The sequence below is a fragment of the Sus scrofa genome, chromosome 11, assembly GCF_054392235.1.
Source record: "Sus scrofa isolate SSC_HxYL_T2T_F1_AM1 chromosome 11, Sscrofa_HxYL_maternal_Yorkshire_Landrace_v2.0, whole genome shotgun sequence".
NCBI lineage: Eukaryota > Metazoa > Chordata > Mammalia > Artiodactyla > Suidae > Sus > Sus scrofa.
The window spans coordinates 62,656,632-62,678,652 of record NC_139393.1 but is presented as its reverse complement, the minus strand read 5'-3'; the positions used below and the strand labels follow the sequence as shown (position 1 = coordinate 62,678,652).

Sequence of the window (22,021 nt, the reverse complement as noted above, 5' to 3'; positions counted from 1 at the left end):
CAGATATAACTAAGTTTCTCTTTGCTCCTGAGGTGTTTTCTGTAAACCTTCATTCTCTATATTCTCATTTTATATCATAATTACATTCATTTAGGTTTCTGACTCACTGGACTGTAACTTGAAGATAACGGAGTTTCACCTTTACATATTTAGACCTAAAATAACACAAAACATAATGTAGGTGCTCAAATATGTTGACAATCATTAAATTAAATTGACCTGAGCACACCATAAATTTTAAAATGTTATTAAAAATATGAACCGTTATTATTTCAAATTTACCAGAAATTCATGTGACAAGGAATTCGAATCAATTTATATTATGAAATGAATTACACAAGAAATTTTATATGAAAAATAACTTCTCTCTGGCAAAAATGTCTTTCATTATTTCCTAGGAAAAAAATTGGGTGGGGGGAATTGGTAGCATATTCTCTGTTTACCCTATCCTAAAATGGTTCGATGGACCAAGGACAGTTATCTCGGGGATCAATGAGGATGTGTAATTCAATGTACTATATAGCAACAATTTGATGTAGCCAGTGTCACAGTGATTACTGCTGTGACTTTCATATTGAAAATAAAATAATAAAGAAAGCCATTAAAAATGGCATTCTTTTTCTTACTTGCAAACACTATATTTTCAAAGAATTTCCAATTGTTTCACCTGTTACCTTCTCTAGATATTAATATCTATCAATAGATGTTAAAACAGGTAGCGAGCTTTTGTCCTTCTTTCAGTTGAATTTTTTGCTCTCTCCTCTGCTGCTGCTAATCTTATTAATTGGATTCATCAATCTCTAGTTTTTTCAATATATCACTCAAAAATGCAATAGTTACACTGACACAATGAAGCATATATGTCATACGCACTGCATAATTATATAGATTAATACACACCAGAGAATTAAACTTCACTGATCAAATTCTCTCCACAGTAAAAGAAACTGATTTATTTTGCTGGAGGTCATCATCCTCTTATCTATTATATTTTCTTCTTCTTGTCTTATCTGGAAAACTACTTCTCAACTTGACGGTTATTGCTTCAAAAGTTCTATTTCATTATTAAGCCTTCTGGCCCACTAAGAAATGTTTTTTTTATGTAAAAATAAAAAGGATAGCATGAAGAACTGCTTACCTTGCAAATGAAAAGTCAGATGATACTTCAATTACATTCCAATGCTTTAGGGACATTCCACAGTTCTCCTTTGTGGTATGCTTTAAATCAGCCATCTGGATTTCAACAATATTTAGGCTCAAAACTTTGAATGGGGAATTAAGCATTTCCATAACAGCTCTCCTAGTGCTCAAATCCTCATATCAATTCTGCTTTGCAGCATGCATAACACTGTGTTTTGCTCCATGCTAAAAATGATATGTCTTTACTAAGCTGATGGAGGAAGTCACCATAACATTTATCAGTATCACACTAGGCTCTTATGTCCCCTACTGGAACAGATATTACTTGTACAAGCATTTCTGTCATAAGCAAGCAGATTGTATTTCCTTGCTACTTGTTTTTGGCCAGAGGTCTGATCTAGATAGCAGGAAACACGAGTTCTGAGTTATGTTAGTATTTCCCATTACTGTGATTTTCAGATCCATTATTAAATACATAGTAATCACACATCTCTTCCTATTTGGAATAAAAAAAATATTAACAAATAATGTCAGGTATAAATTTCAATCCTGAATTTTAAATGATGAAATTAAATCCAACACAAAATTCTTTTTTTTTTTTTTTTTTTTTTTTTTGTCTTTTAGGGCCACATCCATGGCATATGGAGGTTCCCAGGCTAGGGGTCGAATCAGAGCTATAGCTGCTGGCCTGTGCCTTAGCCACAACCCACATCTGCGACCTACACCACAGCTCACAGTAACACCAGATCCTTAACCCACTGAGCGAGGCCTGGGATCGAACCCGTGTCCTCATGGACCCAAGTAGGGTTCACTAACCGCTGAGCCATGAAGGGAACTCCTAACACAAATTTCTCGAGCATCTATTTTACTTCCTAATATAATTTATAAAAAAGTATGTGTTTAGGAAATGGTCTCCTCCCTTACTTTATATTTTATATTACTTCAACTGAGGTGAAAATGAATTAAACAATTAGTGTATATAAAAATAGATTTGGAATGTCAGATTAGCCAATAATTATAAGTTTAACTAGTATATATTGTCTATATTTTCATTAAATTTAGGACAAAATAGCCTATTTCTATTTTTTTTATTTTAGTTCTACTTTTGTTTAGTACATGTGTGCACACTCTCCCCGCATAAGATTTATCATAGATTAAAAAATACTTTTGAGACTTGGTCTGATTATCTTCCTCCTCCATACTTCAGATGCTTCTTCTTTTACATCCTTTATTTGTTTATTCTCCATGTAAGTGCCCCACAGCCATGTTTAATGCCAACTGTGTCCATGCTTAGATTGCTTTATACTTATCTCTCCCTCTTTACAAAAGATTCTTCTCCTGATCTTATTCCTGAATTATTTTGCTAGGTGTTTGCTCAAGCATCTCATTCCTAAAGTCTTTTTTCCAATATACTGTATGAAATATCACTACTCATCTCAGTCAACATCCATCCTATTATCTTGCTTTATTCCCTTCATAATTCTGCTACAAAAAATTTCTCACTCCCTCCCTCCCTTCCTTCCTTTCCTTCTCTTCCCTTCCTCCCTCGTTTCTTCTGATTTCCTTCCTGCCTTCTTTTCTCTGTCTTTATATCTGTCTCTCTTCTCTGTATGTCTCTCCCCATCATTCACTTTCTCTAACCTAATTTTTAATTTTTATTAAAGTACAGTTGATTTACAATGTTGTCCTAATTTATACTGTACAGCAAAGTGACCCTGTCCTGATTATATTGTTTTATTTATTTATTAACTCTTGTCCTCTCTCTCTGAAGATACAGTGTCAAAAAACAGAAATCACACTTGGTATTTCAGCAGAGAATTAAGTATAAGGAATTGTTTTCACAGGCATTGGAGGACTGAAAAAGCAAAAATACAACACTGAAGTAACATAAAACTGCAATGTCAGACATCAGCCTATTACCCCTGTAGTATCATAGTTGAACATATCTGCCCAAAACTATTCCTTTCTTTGCCTATTCAATGGAATGAAGGGATCAAAATGACCAAATGATGACTTCAACCTCCAGTTCAACGGGCCATTTTTCTATGCCATAGTGGAAAGAGTAAAATGAACATTTCTGGTACAGAGAATGCTTTCTAAATGAATTATTAGGTGTAATAATGTGACAGAAAGAATTATAAAAATGACTGCCCCAACCAAGATATTCATCCCCTATTTTTCCAACAAGCAATCATCTTAGTAGTTCTGTGAAGGGGCTTTGGTAATGGAATTAAGGTTACTAAGCAGATGACCTCAGGAAGCATTACTTGGATTATCTAGATGTGCGTAATGTATTCATATGAGCCCTTAAAAACAGAAAATGAAGGCAGAAGGGTCATTCAAAGAGGTGAAGAGGAGAAATGTAGCATAAGGGGAGGTCATAGAGACTGAGATTTTATGCATGAGAATACAGCTCATTATCACTGGTTTTGACGTGGAGGACAGAGTATGTGGGTTACCTGAGATGAAAAGATGAAACACTGGCTAACGGCCAGAAAGGAAGTGGGGACCTTAATTCTATAACCACGTTGAACTGCATTCTGACCAAAAAAAAAAAAAAAAAAAAAAAAAATCTGCATAAACTTTGCAGTGGATTTGTCTATAGAGCCTTTGTCTACAGAGCCTCAGGAAAAGAGTGGATCTGCTGGAACTTTGATTTCAGTCTTGTTCATTTCAGTCTTGTTAGAACTAAGCCAATAAACTAGCCAAGCCCACCTGACTGCTGACTGACAGAATTGTGAGACAACAAATTTGTGCTTTTTTAAGTGAAGGTTTGAATTTCTGACAATCTGTCATGGCAGCAATAAAAAAAATAAAGCAATAATTTGATCCTCCCTCATTCCTCGATTCTAAGATCTATATTTTCTGTCAATGGAAAAATATAGCCCATATTTTGATACTTATTTTACCATGGATCACATATCTGTAAGATAGTACAATAAACTTTGATGGTATTCATTCTCAGCTGGCTGTAACTGAGCCTTTAGTAGGTCATTCCTATTTTCTATCAAAGTAGATGCTTGAGATGATAAAGTATTTGGAAAAACCTGTTTATTTTATGGTACATGGCCATTTTTAAATTCATTTCTTGAAAACAGTTCCTTTGTTCAGAAGTAACAATTCCATAAATGGTGGTGCTAATAAAACATTATGTGAAGGAAAAGCCAATCCATAAACAAAGTATCTTTCTAAACCAGTGAGGAAAAATTACTGCCTTTCACATGAGATGGTATCCAGTTAATTCATCCCTAGAAATGTTGTCATATCAGGTTCTCAGATTTTATTCTCTGATGTTGGAAATTTAGGCATTTAGCAGTGGACATAGAAGAATGTCTTAGGAAATTCCACATTGTTTAGGCCATGCAGAACAACTATCTTTTCCACCATGGCCAATTTATAAATAAGTGACAAGTATCAAAGTGGTTGGAGAAAGAAAATGACTGATATAAAAAGGAGTGATCATGTTCTCCAGCTGATTATTAAAAGCCTCTTCTGAATTAGATGAACTTTTGTTAGGTCAACATTCAATGGTAGACAAATAACTTCATACTCTTCTCATGTCAATAGGTATATTGATAAGTCCTCTGAACCTGTTGTCACCAATTATCAAATTCTGTTTTCCACTCACTTTCCAGGTTTCTGATCTTACAAACCACTAACTACTGTCCTTATATTAATAATGTAGATCTACACATCTATTTATTTCTTGATCCAAAGAATTACAGAAATATTGTATATTGATGTTCTTCCCACTGAGATTTTCATTCATTATTGTCTTTCAAGGATATGTTTCTGATTGAAATTCGATTACTGCATTAATCTCTTTATGGTTGGATACATTATATGTACAAAAGGCCTAACATATTTCCTCTTCAGTCAGTTTGTCATAAAGAACTGTTCTAGAGGCCAAGGGAAGATATATAAAAGAAGATATATAAAAGAGAAGATATATAAAAGAAGATATGTTACAAGAGAAGATATATAAAGAATCCAAGCCACCTGCTCTTTAAACTCCCTTGAATCTTATTTACCTGCTTGAACCTGCTCTCTTACACATTATTTACATAGAATGATCGATGGCTTCTGTGAATGCCTGTCTTATGATTTGGTAGTCAGAAGACACCCAACCGAATATGTAAGTCAAGCTGCATGACCTCTTGATGTCTTGTGATCATATTTCAATTTATACAGTGCCCAGTCATAAGCCAGAAGATACTTCTCATGAGGAAAATTTAAAACATTATATGCAGGAGAGGGAAAGATATTGCTTCATAACACTCCTAGGAGTTCTCAGTGCCCTGTTGAGCCTTGCCAAATATTTCACAGAACAGCCCTTCTTGGGATAGCCATTTTATAAACTAATGGAACTAAGATGCAGAAAGTTCATATGACATCATAGCTTTTATTACAGATGGTATATCCTAAAAATTATTCTCTTGCTCTTGGCCTTACTCACTAAGCATTGACCGTCTCATTTGTTGTACCTAGTATGTTCAATATATTGCAGCCTTTAAGTCAGGGGTGCTCTCACATAGAAATAGCTCTCTAAGACTACAGTAGATAGTTGTTTTCTCTTAATTCACAGCATAATAAAAATATAAGCAAAATGAAGAAGCTCAGGGACCATTCCCAGTTAAAAGAACAGGATAATTCCCCTGAAGGAGCAAACAATGAAATAGACCTTTGCAACCTAATAGACACTGAGTTCAAAAAGGAAGTAATGAAAATGCTGAAGGAATTAAGAGTGGGTATGAATAGCAATGCAGGTTACTTTAGAAAGGATCTAGAAACTATAAGGAGGAGCCAAAAATATTAGAAATAGGATTGGCAGAGATGCAAGCTGAGTTAAAGGTATTGAAGAGCAGAATGAATAATGCAGAGGATCGAATAGTGATTTGGAAGATAGAATAATGGAAAACACCCAATTAGGAGAGTAGACAGAAAAACAAATGAAAAAACAGGAAAGCAATATAAGAGATCTATGGGTGATATAAAACAGGTCAATAAACTCAAAATATGGGTTCCAGAAGGAGAAGAAAAAGAAAAGGGGCTTGAAAATATATTTGAAGAAATTATGGCTTAAAACTTTCCAAATTTAAAGGAAACAAATATCAAGATATAGGAAGCACAGAGGGCCCCAAACAAGTTTGACCAAATGAGACCTACACTAAGACATGTTATAATAAAAATGGCAAAAGTTAAAGATAAGAAGAGGATTTAAAGGCAGCAAGGGAAAAACAAAGAGTTAATTATAAGGGAACCCCTATAAATCTATCAGCTGATATCTCTATAGAAACACTATAGGCCAGAAGAGAGAGGCAAGATACATTCAAAGTTCTAAAAGAGAAACATTTGCAGCCTAGAATACTCTAACCAGCAATATTATCATTTAAAATAGGAGAAATAAAGAATCCCCCCCCAACAATGTAAAAGAATGCAACAGTACTAAACCCATTATAAAAGAAATACTGAAAGATCTCCTCAAAATAGGAAAGAAGTAAGAAGATATAGGATGGAGGAAACCACAATTGGAAAGTAATCACTAAAATAACCCAGTACATAGATATAAAATGAAAAAAATAAATAATAAGACCTATTTGTAAATGTGATGATAAACACAAGGAACAGCAAAAGGATGAACATGAAGATGTGAAAAAGGACCTCAAAATCATGAAATGTGGGGGAAAAAAGTAAGAAAATCTAGATTTTTTTTTTTAGAATGTGTTTGAACCTGTATGACTCTCAGGCTAAAGCAAGCAGATATAGGAAGGGTTTAACATACTTGAAAAACAGGGCAACCACAAATAAAACCAAACAATACATCCACAAAAACAAAGGAAGAGGACCCAGGCATAAAATAAAAGGAAAATATCCAACCAAAAAAAGAAAGGAACAAAGGAGAAACAAAGTCAACTGGAAAATAAGGTTTAAAATGGCAATAAAAACATTTTAATACTAACCACCTTAAATGTCAGTAGACTGAATGCACCAATAAAACAACATAAAGTGGTAAACTGTATTAAAAAAAAAAGAAACCTACATTATGCTGCCTACAAGAGACTCAACTTAGGGCAAACGACACACATAAACTGAAAATAAAGGGATGGAAAAGATATTTCATGTGAATGGAAATGATAGGAAAGCACCAGTCACAATATTTATATCAGATAAAATAAGCTTCAAAACAAATACTATAAAAAAAGACACTATTCAATGATAAAAGGATGAATTCAAGAAAAGTAAATTATGCTTGTCAATATATATGTCCCTAATAGAGGAGGACCCAAATACATACAACAAATACTAATAAAAGGAGAAACTGATTGGAATACAATAATAATAGGAGAGAGGAAATCAATAAAATAGAGATTAAAAACAATAAAAAAAAATCAATAAAACTATGATCTGGTTGTTTGAAAGGGTAAACAAAATTGACAACCCTCTGGCCAGACTCACAAATAAGGAGAGACAATTCAAATAAACAAAATAAGAAATAAGAAATCTCAATGATTACTGCAGAAATATAATAATGATAATAATAGAATACTATGAACATTTATATACCAACATATTTGACAACCTAGAATAAATGTACAACTTTCTAGAGACATGCAGTCCACCAAACTGAATCAATAAAAAATAGATCATTTGGCAGTTCCCATTGTGGCTCAGTAGTCAATGAATCCGACTAGGAACCATGAAGTTGCGGGTTCCATCCCTGGCCTCACTCAGTGGGTTAAGGATCTGGCATTGCTGTGAGCAGTGGTGTAGGTCACAGATGTGGCTTGGATCCCATGCTGCTGTGGCTCTGGCATAGGCCGGCGACTACAGCTCCAATTAGACCCTAGCCTGGGAACCTCCACATGCCACAGGTGCAGCCCTAGAAAAGACTAAATAAATAAATAAATAAGAAATAGATCATTTGAACAGACCAATGACTATAAATGTAATTGAATATGTAATAAAACACTCCCTACAAACAAAAGTCCAGGGCAGATGGCTTCACAGCCAGTTTTTACCAACATACAAAGAAGAACTTATACCTATCCTCCTTAAACTTTTCCAAAAGATTTTAAGAAGGATCACTCCCAAAGACATTTTATGAAGCCACGATCACCCTAATACCAAACCCAGACAAAGACACTACCAAAAAAGAAAATCATAGGCCAATATCTTTGATGAATATAGATGCAAAAATTCTCAACAAAATTTTAGCCAACTGAATTCAACACTTAAAAAAACTTACGCCATGACCAAGTATGATTCATCCCAAGTATACAAGGATGGTTCAACATATGCAAATCAATCAATGTCATACACCACATTAACAAAAAAAAAGTCAAAATCCACGTGATCATTTGAGTAGATGCAGAAAAATCATTTGACAAAATCCAGCATCCATTCACGATAAAAACTCTTACCAGTGTGGTTACAGAGGCAAATATCTTAACATAATAAAAGAATTTATAACAAACCCACATTCAATATGATACTCAATGGAGAAAAGCTGAAAGTCTTCCTGCTAAAATCTGGAACAAGATAAGGATGCCCACTCTCACTTCTTTTATTCAACATAGTATTGGAAGTCCTAGCCGCTCAGTCAGACAAACAAAATAAATAAAATGTATCCAATTTGGAAGGGAAGATTTTCACTATGTGCAGATGACAAGATGGTGTGTATAGAAAACCCAAAGACTCCACAGAAAAACTACTTGGACTGATCAACAAATTAAGCAAAGTAACAGGATACAAGATTAATATTCAGAAATAGATTCCATTTCTGTATATTAACAATAAAATATTAGAAAATGAATATAAAAATCAATAACTTTTAAAATCACACCACCAAAAATTAAATACCTAGGAATAAATCTGACTAAGGAGGTAAAAGCCTTATATGCTGAGAAGTATAAAACATTCGTCAATGAAATTAAAGAAAATTCAATATAGAAAGATATCCCATGTTCCTGGATTAGAAGAATACTGTTAAAATGGCCATACTACCCAAAGAAGTCTACAGGTTTAATGTGATCCCTTTCAAATTACCTATGACATTTTCTCAGAACTAGAACAAATAATCCACAAATTTATATGGGGCTATAGAAGACCAAGAATTGTCAAAGCAATCCTGAGGACAGAAACAAAACAGGAGGCACAACTCTCCCAGAGTTCAGACCACATTACAAAGCTACAGGAATCAAGGCAGGTGGTATTCATACAAAAACGGACATATGGAGCAATGGAACAAAAGAGCCCAGAAAGAAACCCAGACACCTATGGACAATTAATCTTTGGCAAAGGAAGCAAAAATATAAAATGGGGAAAAGATGGTCTCTTCAGCATGTGGTACTGGGAAAATTAGACAACTGCATGTAAAGCAAGGAAACTAGAACACACCCTCACACCATGCAGGAAAAATAAAATCAAAATAGCTTAGAGACTTAAACGTAAGACAAGACACCATAAAACTCCTAGAAGAAAACATAGGCAAAACATTCTCTGACATCAATTGTTCAAATATTTTCTTAGGCCAGTGTCCTAAGGCAACAGATATAAAAACAAAAATAAGCCAGGGACCTAATCAAACTGAAAAGCTTTTGCACAGCAAAGAAAACCATAAAAAAGAGAAACAACAAAAAGACAACCTACAGAATGTGAGGAAATAGTCACAAATGGCAAGAAACAAAGGCTTAATCTCCAAAACAAACAAACAGCTCATACAACTCAACAACAACAACAACAACAAAACAAAGAATCCAATTGCAAAATGGGCAGAAGACCTAAATAGATACTTCTCCAAAGAAGACATGAAAATGGCCAACAAGCACATGAAAAAATGCTCAACCTCATTAATTATTAAAGAAATGCAAATCAAAACTGTAATGAGGTACCACCTCACACTGGTCAGAATGGCTGTCATTAATAAGTCTACAAATAAATGCTAGAGTGTGGAGAAAAGGGAACCTTCCTACACCGTTGGTAGGAATGTATATTGGTACAACCACCATGGAAGACAGTATGGAGTTTCCTCAGAAAATTAAATATAGAATTGCCAAATGATTTAGCAATCCAACTCCTGGGCATATATCTAGACAAAACTTTCATTCAAAAAGATACATGCATCCTTATGTTCATTGCAGCACTATTCACAATCGCCAAAACATGGAGGCAACTGAAATGTCTAAGGACAGATGAATGGATTAAACAGACGTGGTACATATACACCATGGAATACTACTAAGCCATAAAAAAGAAAAATAATGCCATTTGCAGCAATATGAATGAAACTATAGATTCTCATACTAAGTGAAGTAAGTCAGAAAGGAAGGACAAATACCATATCACTTATATGTAGAACCTAAAGTATGGCACAGATGAACTTACCTACAGAAAAGAAGCTTGCTCATTGACATGGAGAACAGACTTGTGTTTGCCAAGGGGGAGAGCAAGGAAATGGGATGGACTGGGAGTTTGGGGATAGTAGATGCAAACTATTGCATTTGGAGTAGATAAGCAATGCGGTCCTGCTGTATAGCAGAGGGAACTATATCCTATCACTTGTGATAGAGCATGATAAAAGATAACATGAGATAATGGATGTATGTATATTTATAAGTGGGTTACTTTGCTGTATAACCGAAATTGACAGAACACTGTAAATCACCTGTAATTTTTTTTAAGAAAAGAATATTATAGCCACAATGTGGATTTAGTTTCTGAGTAATTACTTTTTTGTGTACTTGTCCATGCAGCATATTTCTCTCTCTTTTCTGTCTTTGGACTTCCTGAGCCAATTGTATAGTGCCATTAATTTAGTTTAACTTTCACTATTCCCAGTTAAAATAATTGACACTTCGCTATGTTCCTTTACTATTTTATTTCTATGTGTTTTACATCACAATTTCTCTCATGTTGGCTTTACGTCCTGACAGTGTAGCATAGTAGTTCAGAGGCAGTAGGGCATAATGTTTAGGATGTATTTATCCAAAGTCAGACTGACCGTTTTGAACTTTATCAAGGTTAATTCTTATCTGTGATACTGCAGACAATTTATTTAAAGTCTATTTATGAGTTTCCACAAGAAAGAATGAGGACAATAATAGAAATACTTCATCAGGCTATTGTAAGGATTAAAAGTTATAATATTTAGATAATTACCAAACATATAAAAAAATCTGACAGTATTTAAATATTATCATGTATTTATTCTCCCCTCTGAATAGTAAACACTTTGAGGACATCAATGTTTTATTTAGCTTCTTTGTGCTGCAGTAATGCAAACTCTATCAAAATTCTTTGTTATGTTGTTTTTACCATTTGATCTTTGAACTGTCTGTCCTCTTTTCCTTGCAAAGCTGTAATTATTTTCTTCCTCCTTCTTTATCTGAAATCATTTCTTTTCCCCTTTCATAATCCCCAGAAGTTTAAAAATAAACTCAACATCTCCACTTTTATTGTGTATTGCTTTTTAAACTGTTCACACTAAGTCCTCTTAGTAATAATTGTATTGCCTTATTATAACCATGTCTACGTTATGCTTTTGTGACTAAGCCCTTGACCATTGTATGCTGGTATTTCAATAATTTATAAGGGAACAAAATAACATGCCATTAACTTTCAGGGAATGTTCAGCAGAACTGTTCTGAAAGCTTTGAACCCCTAGGTTATTCACTAAATTTTGACAATCAACCCACCCAGTCCCATTCATTCTTCATCTTTGTATTTGCTTTCACTGAGAAGAACAGTCCAAATAAGGAAGTAGAGCACTCTAAAAAATAACATACCAGATTAGATTCCCAGGAGGCTGGGGACCAGTTCCTGGCTCTGCCGTTAATTACCTGTGTGAAAAAAATCAAAGGGATTTAATGTCTATTGACCCTAATAACTTCAGCTACTAAATGGAAAGCCTGTCTGAGTCAGTAGTTTTCATTTTTTGGAACACAGAAATAACATAGAATGGGTGTCAGTATTTTTTTAAGTTAGTATGTATTATTGAGTGCCTATAGAAATATAAACATGTTCAATGCAAAATGCACTTTCTGTAATACCAGATCCCAGTTGGATTTTTGTTGTTATTGTTTGAAGGATTAATGGAAGCCAATGTAAATGTACTAATTACTATACCGATTATTTCCAAGATATTTTACATTGAATTCTAAAGATTAAAGAGATTTTGATTTTCATCATGCATTCAATGAATTTATTTACTTATTCATTCAATGCATAATTAATAAAATTTCATTTGTTAATGTTAGGGATATAATAGTGAATAAAGCATGGCTCCTAAATTTGGAATGCTCTGAAAATATCATGAGTGAAGTGATATATTATAGGGCACAGAAGCAGAGCATGATGTAACTAAATACCTTCTATGATTGTTTGCAATGAATTATACAATGTAATACTTTACATCTTAGCCCTCTTAGAAGCTCTCTAAACAAGAATGTCTATTTAACCCATAAGAATTCCTGAGATTCAAAAAAAGTGAATAGTTTGATCTGGGTTGTGTTCAAGAAGCTGTTGAGTTTGAAGTTTCTGCCAAACAATTCTGATCTAAAAATTCACCAATTTTTAAGAAATATTCATGTGCCCTGGTGGAAAGGAAAATTTACTCTAATGCTTTTAACACTTTATTGGTACCTCATGAAGCCAAAGACAACTGATAAAAGGTTGTTTTTGTTTTCTAAACTTCAGTCTATTAGTTTTTTTAGGAATCGGTGTCAACACTTCCAATGAGGTGTTTTTTTTGGGGGGGGTAATGAAATAGGTGCTTTCGGTCTGGATTCAAAAGAATCAATCAAATATTTCATTAAAATGTACAATTTTAAAGATATTATTTCTGCACTGTATTATAGAAAATTGTCACAGTCATATGTACCATTTAATATTTTAACTTTTGTTTACCAAATGTGAAGCAAATTCATTATCTTGAAAATTTCATTTGACTTGCAGAGTTTTAATTTTTGATCCCAGTGGTCCATTCTGAATGTCCAAATCCCCAGGGGCAAATAGACATGTAGCATTTGTGTTTTGAGCTATTTCTCACTTTCCAATTAGGGAAAAAAACATATTGTACAATTGCTTTCTTTCTTTTTAAACACATCCCAAAATCCCCCTTATTTCATTCATTGTAGTAAATGGAAATTTACCAAACAATGTGGCAAAGACAGATCTTTTAGCAGCAAAAGAATGTCTCCAGGGCTTCCCATAAAGTGGGAACAAAGTGCTTCATAGCTCTATTTGAAGCTGGTTAATAAGACACAAATGTAATAGGCTTCACTGCATTTAACTTCAGAAAAAGTGCCAATATCTTCAAATGTGAACCTCAGATTATTGCCTTTGCAATTTGTTTAGGCATCCAGTGCACTACAACTCATTCCCAGCCTACAGATTGCTTTTGTTAGTGGGAAACAGCATATAATAAAACTAGATTTCCTGGTGTTTTATTGACTCATGATCAAGTGGATATTGAGAATTCTTTTGTCTTCTTTCAATTACTCTCTCAAATATTCCAAATGTTTTCAAAATAATAACATCTTTAAGTACCTTAGGGTTTTTTTTTAAGACTATTGTAATTTTTCAGAGTTTGTGTTTCCTTAAAATGTTTTACTGTTCTATTTTCAAATTGCCTATATTTGTATGAATTTTAGCACTCCTATAAAATATTTAGTTATTTCTCTATGTAGAAGGTTGTACTTTAATGTTACTATATCAATATTCCTAAATTTCATGATTATATTATATTCTGATGAAAATTAAGCATTACAATTTCTTATATTAACTTAAAATATGCCATTATACCATGTTTTGTCAGTTATATTTTGCATTACTTTATACTATATAGCCTGATGAGCATATCCAGCATGCAGTATATTACTACATTCTACTAGTATAATTAATTTTTCTAGCATTCTTAAATTCCATAAAGTCTTCTCTCTCTCTCTCTCTCTCTTTTTTTTTTTTTTAGGGCCATACCCACAGCATATGGAGGTTCCCAGGCTAGGGGTTTAGGGGTTCAATCAGAACTGTAGCCACCCTACTACCCCAGAGCCACAGCAACTCAGGATCTGACCTGTGTCTGCAACCTACACCACAGCTCATGGCAACGCCAGATCCTTAACCCACTTAACCCACTGAGAGAGGCCAGGGATCGAACCCGCAACCTCATGGTTCCTAGTCGGATTCGTTTCCGCTGCACCACATCAGGAACTCCCCAAGTCTTCTCATTAAATGCAATTTAACATATAAATATGTACCTTAATAATGGATGAATAAATGAAATAATAGATGAAAAATAAAATATTTGAAAATCAAGGTTACTGCAGAACTATAGGACAAATATCTTTATATCAAGTTTAATATTATAGAAATGTTTAGTCATTTATTTTATTAGTTATATTAATTTAGAATTTTTATAAACATATATTAACTTTGTTTATGATTGTTTTTAATTTACTGGTGACAATATTAAAATGAATGTTACTGGCACTAAATAGTCAAACTGGTGATTGCACTTTAAACAAACATATAAAATACACACATTTTAAAGAGATTATTACGTGGCATTTCGGTGGTGGCTCATTGGTTAATGAATCTGACTAGGAACCATGAGGTTGCAGGTTCCATCCCTGGCCTCGCTCAGTGGGTTAAGGATCCGGCATTGCCATGAGCTGTGGTGTAGGTCGCAGATGCAGCTCGTATCTGGCGTTGCTGTGGCTCTGACGTAGGCCAGTGGCAACAGCTCTGATTCGACCCCTAGCCTGGGAACCTACATATGCTGGGGTGCGGCCCTCAAAAAACAAAAGCCAAAAAAAAAAAGAGAGAGATTATTATGTTATATCTCTTTGTAATAACATGGAGGCAGTATCCTGGTAAGGCAACAGACTTAGCTATAAGGATTAAAGCTTCCAAACTCCAGGAAATTTTTGAATTAGGATATGAAGAATATATACAAGAATTAAAGATAAAAGCAGACCAGGAGTTCAGTATATAAGATGAAATAGTAACCAAGTAGATGCAAATATCCTTTACACCACATGAACATCTTGTCACCACTGTTTTTTTTTTTTGATAAATGCTACTAAATCATAACTTAATGTCTATTTTTATTACTCCTGTGTTCTCTGACTTCCACTTGAGATACACCCTAAAGTATCAATATACAATTGATCATAAAGTTGAAATCTTTGTCATCAAATAAATCACAAACACACACACACATATGCCAGTGTTCTAAAGAATAAATTACTTGGAGTTCTCATTGTGGCTCAGCGGTTAACAAACCCAACTAGTATCCATGAGGATGCTGGTCTGATCCCTGGCCTCCCCCACTGGGTTAAGGATTCAGTGTTGCCATGAGCTGTGATAGAGATTGCAGACACAGCTCATATCCTGCTTTGCTGTGGCTGTGGTGTAGGCCGGCAGCTACAAATCTGATTTGACCCCTAGCCAGGGAACCTCAACATGCTGCTGGTGCAGCCCTTAAAAAAAAAAAAAAAAAAAAAAAAAAAAAAAAAAAAAAAAAGAATAAACAAAGCATACTTCCTAAAGTTATCCTAATAAACAAAATGGAACTGATAGGCAATGTAGATGCCTAAACAATTTGAAAACTTTTAATTCAAGGACAGATAGTAGAAACTTAAAAAGTAGTCCATTTCTTATTTTGGTAAGTGCAAAGCAAAATTACTCCTAGCCTTTGAAATCAAATGCTGCTGGTAGTGAACTGAGGATCCTCAAATCAATATAAATACCTGTGCTTACATGTTACCTAGAAGCCTCCAAAACTAATATAAATGCCTTAAATTTCTATAGAACCTAAAATTGAAGATTTAGGTGGATTTTGAATAGATGCAGAGAATAAGAGATTGATCCAGATTTGCAGATGTGTTCTCTATCTGTCCTAAAGATTTTCTCCTTTCTGCTGAGAAACGATCTGTGATTGAGAACACTCTCTAATTATTTTTATTTGTGTGTGTTTGCATATATATATATATATATATATATAAAATGTGTCTATTTTTATTACTCCTGTGTGCACATACACATATGTATAGTAATGAGTGAATGGATAATGGACATGATATATGAATTAGCAAATAATAAATGAGCATCATATGTTAAAACTTTATGTATAAATATATACTCTCTAATATATATCAGATAAAATAAAAGATAAAATCTCCTTATACATTTAATTACATATGCATCTAATACATATACATATCTGAATAATATACATATCATTATTTAGCACTTACTAATTAAGCAGTTACAATCCACATGTAGTTACACAATGGTGTACAAAATACAGATGTAATGTACCGTGGAGTTTATACTCTATTTAGCATGATACTAATTGTAAAGCTATTTATAATGTAAAGAAATTATAGAAAATTATGTTATTAATAAAAAGAACTGTGTCTTAAATATTTAAAACAGAAAATATAAAATTGAGGAGTTCCCGTCACGGTGCAGTGGTTAACAAATCCAACTAGGAACCATGAGGTTGCAGGTTCCATCCTTGGCCTTGCTCAGTGGGTTAAGGACCCAGCATTGCCGTGAGCTGTGGTGTAGGTTGCAGATGCGGCTCGGATCCCGCGTTGCTGTGGCTCTTGCGTACGCCAGCACCTACAGCTCCGATTAGACCTTAGCCTAGGAACCTCCATATGCCGCGGGAGTGGCCCAAGAAATGGCAAAAGACCAAAAAAAAAAAAAGTATATATATATATATATATGTGTGTGTATATATATATAAATATAAAATTGAAACAGTTTTATTTCCTTATTCTGCTTACTCAACTCTTTGAATATCACCTCCTTGCAGAATGAACTTTGAACAAAACAGCAAAAAGGAAATCAAAGAGATTATCTAGAATTAACATGAACAGTATTTTACTATTTGTTATGCTTATTAAAGTAAAAGATTTTTGATAAATGGTATATGGTAAAATAAATATTTAGGAGAAGTCTTCTCCTAGCTAAACTTCTAAGTGTTAACACCATGAATTCTCAAATTTATAAAGTCTAGCTTGAAGGGTTGTAGGCTTTAAAAAGTTAATTTTAAAATATGTCAAGAATGACTATATCACTTATGGATGACCTCACACCAGCAGCCTCAAAAATAATTATCTATAAACCAGAATTTAATTATTTATAATGAAAACTGTAATTGCTATGAGATATAGGATATACTTATTTAATTCAATTTTTCCATGAAATTAGATTTTATTACAGGGCTATGTGTGTGTAGGTTAGCTCTATGCACTCAACTCCTCAATTAGATACATTCTTAATACCAAAAATTGTAGAAATCATCTTACATTTCTGAGTAGGGATGGACACATAACATTAAAATGCAGCACTTTTTAAAAGTTTTTCACACTAACTAATCCTTCAACAAATACTTCTCACATTTCTTTCTTGAATCATTGTTTATGTGTTTGCTGAGGAACTTGGCATATGTTGTGTTGATTCTCAAAACCTTCAATTTTTCCTCAGAAGAAAATTTTATTTCTAAGTTCTAAAAATAAAATTTTTAAGAGAATAAAGTTATTTTTCTGTGATTCTTTGGAAAAATATATTTATTATGATTTATTTCATTCATATTTTAAAGTGATACAATCTTTGAACATTTAGGAAGTACATTGTAGATATTTGTATTGTGTACTTTGAGTTGACACATTGCAATGATATCCCTTGTTACCATCTGCTGCTACATATAAAGCACTTTGCAGATAAATGAAGAATCTTGAAACAGGAAGATTATACTGAATAATTCCAGTGAGTTCTGTATAATTATAGGATCCTAATAGAATGGAAGCAGGAGAGTCAAAGCAGAAAACATAAAGCAACGGAAGCAGAGAAGGAAAGATCTGAGTGTCATAACCGTTAGCTTGTAGATGGAGGAAGGGACCGCAAGGCAAGGATTACATTCAGCCTCTAGAAGCTGGAAAAAACAAGGGAACAGATACTCTCTTGGAGACTTTCAAAGGAAGACCTAGATTTTAGCCCAGTGAAAACCATTTAAGATTTTTGTCCTCCAGACTATAAGATGAAAGAAAATATTGATACATTTGCATTATTTAAGTCACTAAGTTTGTGGTAGTATTTCACAGTAGCAACAGCTAACTAATGCATATAGTTAACCAGAATAAGTCTTTGTAAGTGGAGTAAAGACATTTAAAAATTAAGTTTCTTTCCTCAAAAAACTAAAACTAGAATTACCATTTGATCCAGCCATACAAATCCTGGGCATCTATCCAGAGAAAACTATGACTTGAAAAGATACATGTACTCCAGCATTCATTGAAGCACTATATACAATAGCCAAGACATGAAAGCAACCTAAATGACCATTGACAGAAGAGTGGATAAAGAGGATGTGGTACATATACACAATGGAACATTACTCAGCAATAAAAAGGAATGAAATCATGGCATTTGCAGCAAAATGGATGGACTTAGAAATTAATTGAAGACAGTGAGACACCAATGTCATAGGCTATCACTTATGTGTGGAATATAAAAAAAGGATACAATGAACTTCTTAGAAGAACATATACCGACTCACAGACTTTGAAAAACTTATGATTTCCAAAGGAGACAGGTCGAGGGGTGGGGGAGGGATGTGCTAGGGGTTTGGGATGGAAATGCTATAAAACTGGATTGTGATAATAATTGTACAATTATAAATAAAATTCAGTTAAAAATTTAATTTCTGGAGTTCCCATTGTGTCTCAGTAGTTAACGAATCCAATTAGGAACCATGAGGTTGCGGGTTCGATCCCTGGCCTCACTTGGTGGGTTAAAGATCTGGCATTCTGTGACCTGTGGTGTAGGTCATAGACACAGCTTGGATCTGGTGTTTCTGTGACTGTGGTGTAGGCCGGTGGCTACAGCTTGGATTAGACCCCTAGCCTGGGAACCTCCATGTGCCGTGAGAGTGGCCCTAGAAAAGGCAAAAAGACAAAAAAAAAAAAAATTAATTAATTTCTATCTAGAACAAAAACATAAACAAAAATCATTACCCTGAGCAATAACCATATTATATAAAAAAGATCATATACTTACTCAATGTTAAATAACTATGTATTGTGTAATGTTAATCAATCATGTTGACAGATTCTTTTTGAATCTCAGCTCTGCTAAATCTAGTCATGTTATCTTAGGTAAGTTATTTACTTCCTGTGCCTGAGATTCCTTTTCTACAAAATGAGCAAAATGCTTATGAAAAGGGCTAGAACAGTGCCTCACATGTAGTAAAAAATCAACAAATCTACTCATATATTTGTTTATTAAAATTATTGCTGGTGATTTTTTACATTTTATTCTATATTTTGCAAATAAAAGCTATATTGCTAAAAATAACATATAAATTGTGACAACTCTCTAAATCACTCTTTAGTTTTAAAACTGAAAATTTCAAAATTCTACGAATATGATAGACTATATCTAGTTATTTTATAGCTCTATAGTAATCATTTAATTAACATGAGAACTCATAATTAATCAGATCAACAATAGAAAATACATAATCCCCTCAAATTAAAAACAAGATAAAACTACAGTAAGCATTCTAAATAAATTGCCTTTCTTACTATATGTATTATAGTATATCAAGCCTGAATTAATGACAAAAACTAAACTCCTATTTAATGGTCTCTGAAAGCATCCAACCCTCTTCATCTCCCAGCTTAATAGAAATCAGATATAGGTATGGTGTTAGACTATGAACTGAAAATTTGGAAACCTAAAATAGAATGATAAATTTCTTTTTAACATCATGCTGCTATCAGAGTAGTCAATAATAGTTGTTTGTAGAAAATTGCTTAGCCTTTCCTCAACTATGGCTCAGAAAGTAATTTCATCTAAAAGTATTGTATTTTAGCTGACACCAAGGACTTGCCTTTGTGAGTTCTATTAAATTCTTATGTACTGTGGAATTTACAGGGTAATTTACAAATTCTATGTGTGATTGGTGATTAAAATGATCTTCAAAGACAGAGTTCTATATTGATAATTTTCTACCTATTCAAAGAGGAAATGAACAATCAGGAAGGCAATAAGCTATACTTATGTGTTCCTACATAAAGGTACTTAATAGATCTCTTTTCAAGATAACCACAGTCAATTCAATTAATATCCACATAGAGACCCTGTTTGTTTTTATTATCACCATCATTACCATTGTCGTCATTATTTTAATATGTCTCAAGATAGACAGTATTTCTTTTCCTCTATTTACCTTTTTCTTACCAAACACATAAAAATTCAAATATATTGAATAGTGATATAATTTTATATGCAGTTTTAAAGTGATCCCAGGAATTAATTTAGGCAAAATAAGGTGTAATATTATAATATACATGATAATATATGAATATTATAAAAATAATATATTATAAAATAAATATTAAAATATATGAAAATATATAAATTTTCAAACATTATAGAATAGTAGTTAAATGTATGAAATCTACATTGACTCTAAGTATATTTCTCTTTATCTTTTTGATTGTGGGCAAGATATTTATTCTTTCATAAGGCTTAACACAGATCCTGTGTATAAAAAGAAACGTGTGTGCATCTGTGGAGTGTGTATGTGTGTGTGTGTTCTCTGTAAAAACCTGGAAGGAGTGTGATACCCTTGTAACAATGAGCAAATCTAATACACAGATCTTGAACTTCTAACTATTTAGAAGTATTCCAAATATCTTTCTCCACAATAAGGAATTCAGTATCTTTGGAGAAAGGACCAATACACATCCCAAATCTGGGAAAAAAAAAAAGAGTAAGATGAGCCTGGAATATTTTACTGTGTCAGAAAATAAGCAGATTATCAAAGAATGAGAGAGACATACCGAAGAGGCAGGAGTTCTAGTTTCAAGAGGCTCCCACTAAACAAATATAAAACAACTAAAAGCAAACACACGCACACACAAAAGATTTTAACAGGTCATTGTTCCCTGCTTAAATAAGAATTCATAGGTTGGGGTTCCCTTGTGGCACAGCGGAAACAAATCTGACTAGGAACCATGAGGTTGCAGGTTCAATCCCTTGCCTCTCTCAGTGGGTCAGGGATCAGGCATTGCCATGAGCTGTGGTGTAGGTCACAGATACAGCTCAGATCTGGCGCTGCTGTGGCTGTGGCTGTGGCCAGCAGCTGCAGCTCCAATTAGACTCCTAGCCTGGGAACCTCCATATGCTGTGGGTACAGCTCTAAAAAAAAAAAAAGAAAAAAAAGCATTCATAGGTCAATACCAATATTAATAAATGAATAAATATGCAAATATCAAGAAGAAAAATCATCTTTAAGGTTAAATGCCAATTAGTAAATACAGAAGAAATTATGGAATTAGAAAATTACCAGTTGGTAACCCTCCCGGCAACAACTGATAAAGACAGCTATCAATGGATGTTAAAAGTAGTATGTAAAAATGTGAAACAGAGCAGAATTTTTGCACAGAGTATAAATTTACACTGTTTTACACAAAGTATAATTTTCATCACAAAAAGTTGTCTCACAAAATACACATAATTTAAAAAGACAAGGAGAATGAAAATACCTGTCAGACATCACCATGATTTGATGATCAGAGTTAACATGACCCACAATAGGACAATTTTTTATCATGCTCCAAGTGACATGATGGAATGAGAATACACATCTCATCTCTGATATTGCTGTTAAAAGTGCTGAACAGAAATTAATCATGACATATTGGTCAAAAAAGAACTGAAGTAGCATTCAATAAAATAACTACCTGTAGTATTCTACTTTAATAAAAGCAAGATCATGAAAGTAATGAAGAGACTACAAAAGCATTCCAGGATGAATGTGATTAAAGAGAGGTGACAAGTAAATATAATGTGTGCTGTAATA

At 33.5% G+C, this 22,021-nt stretch overlaps 1 long non-coding RNA gene across 1 annotated transcript in view; it reads right to left on the bottom strand.

The window, feature by feature from the left end:
• Positions 1–22,021, bottom strand: part of LOC146398659 (uncharacterized) — a 58,627-nt gene that overhangs the window by 33,253 nt on the left and 3,353 nt on the right. Inside the window, exons 2-3 of the long non-coding RNA XR_014820064.1 lie at positions 11,925–11,978; positions 1,139–1,233 (exon numbers count right to left, since the gene is read on the bottom strand). This is a non-coding gene — a long non-coding RNA (uncharacterized LOC146398659). The remainder of the gene's footprint in view (positions 1–1,138; positions 1,234–11,924; positions 11,979–22,021) is intronic.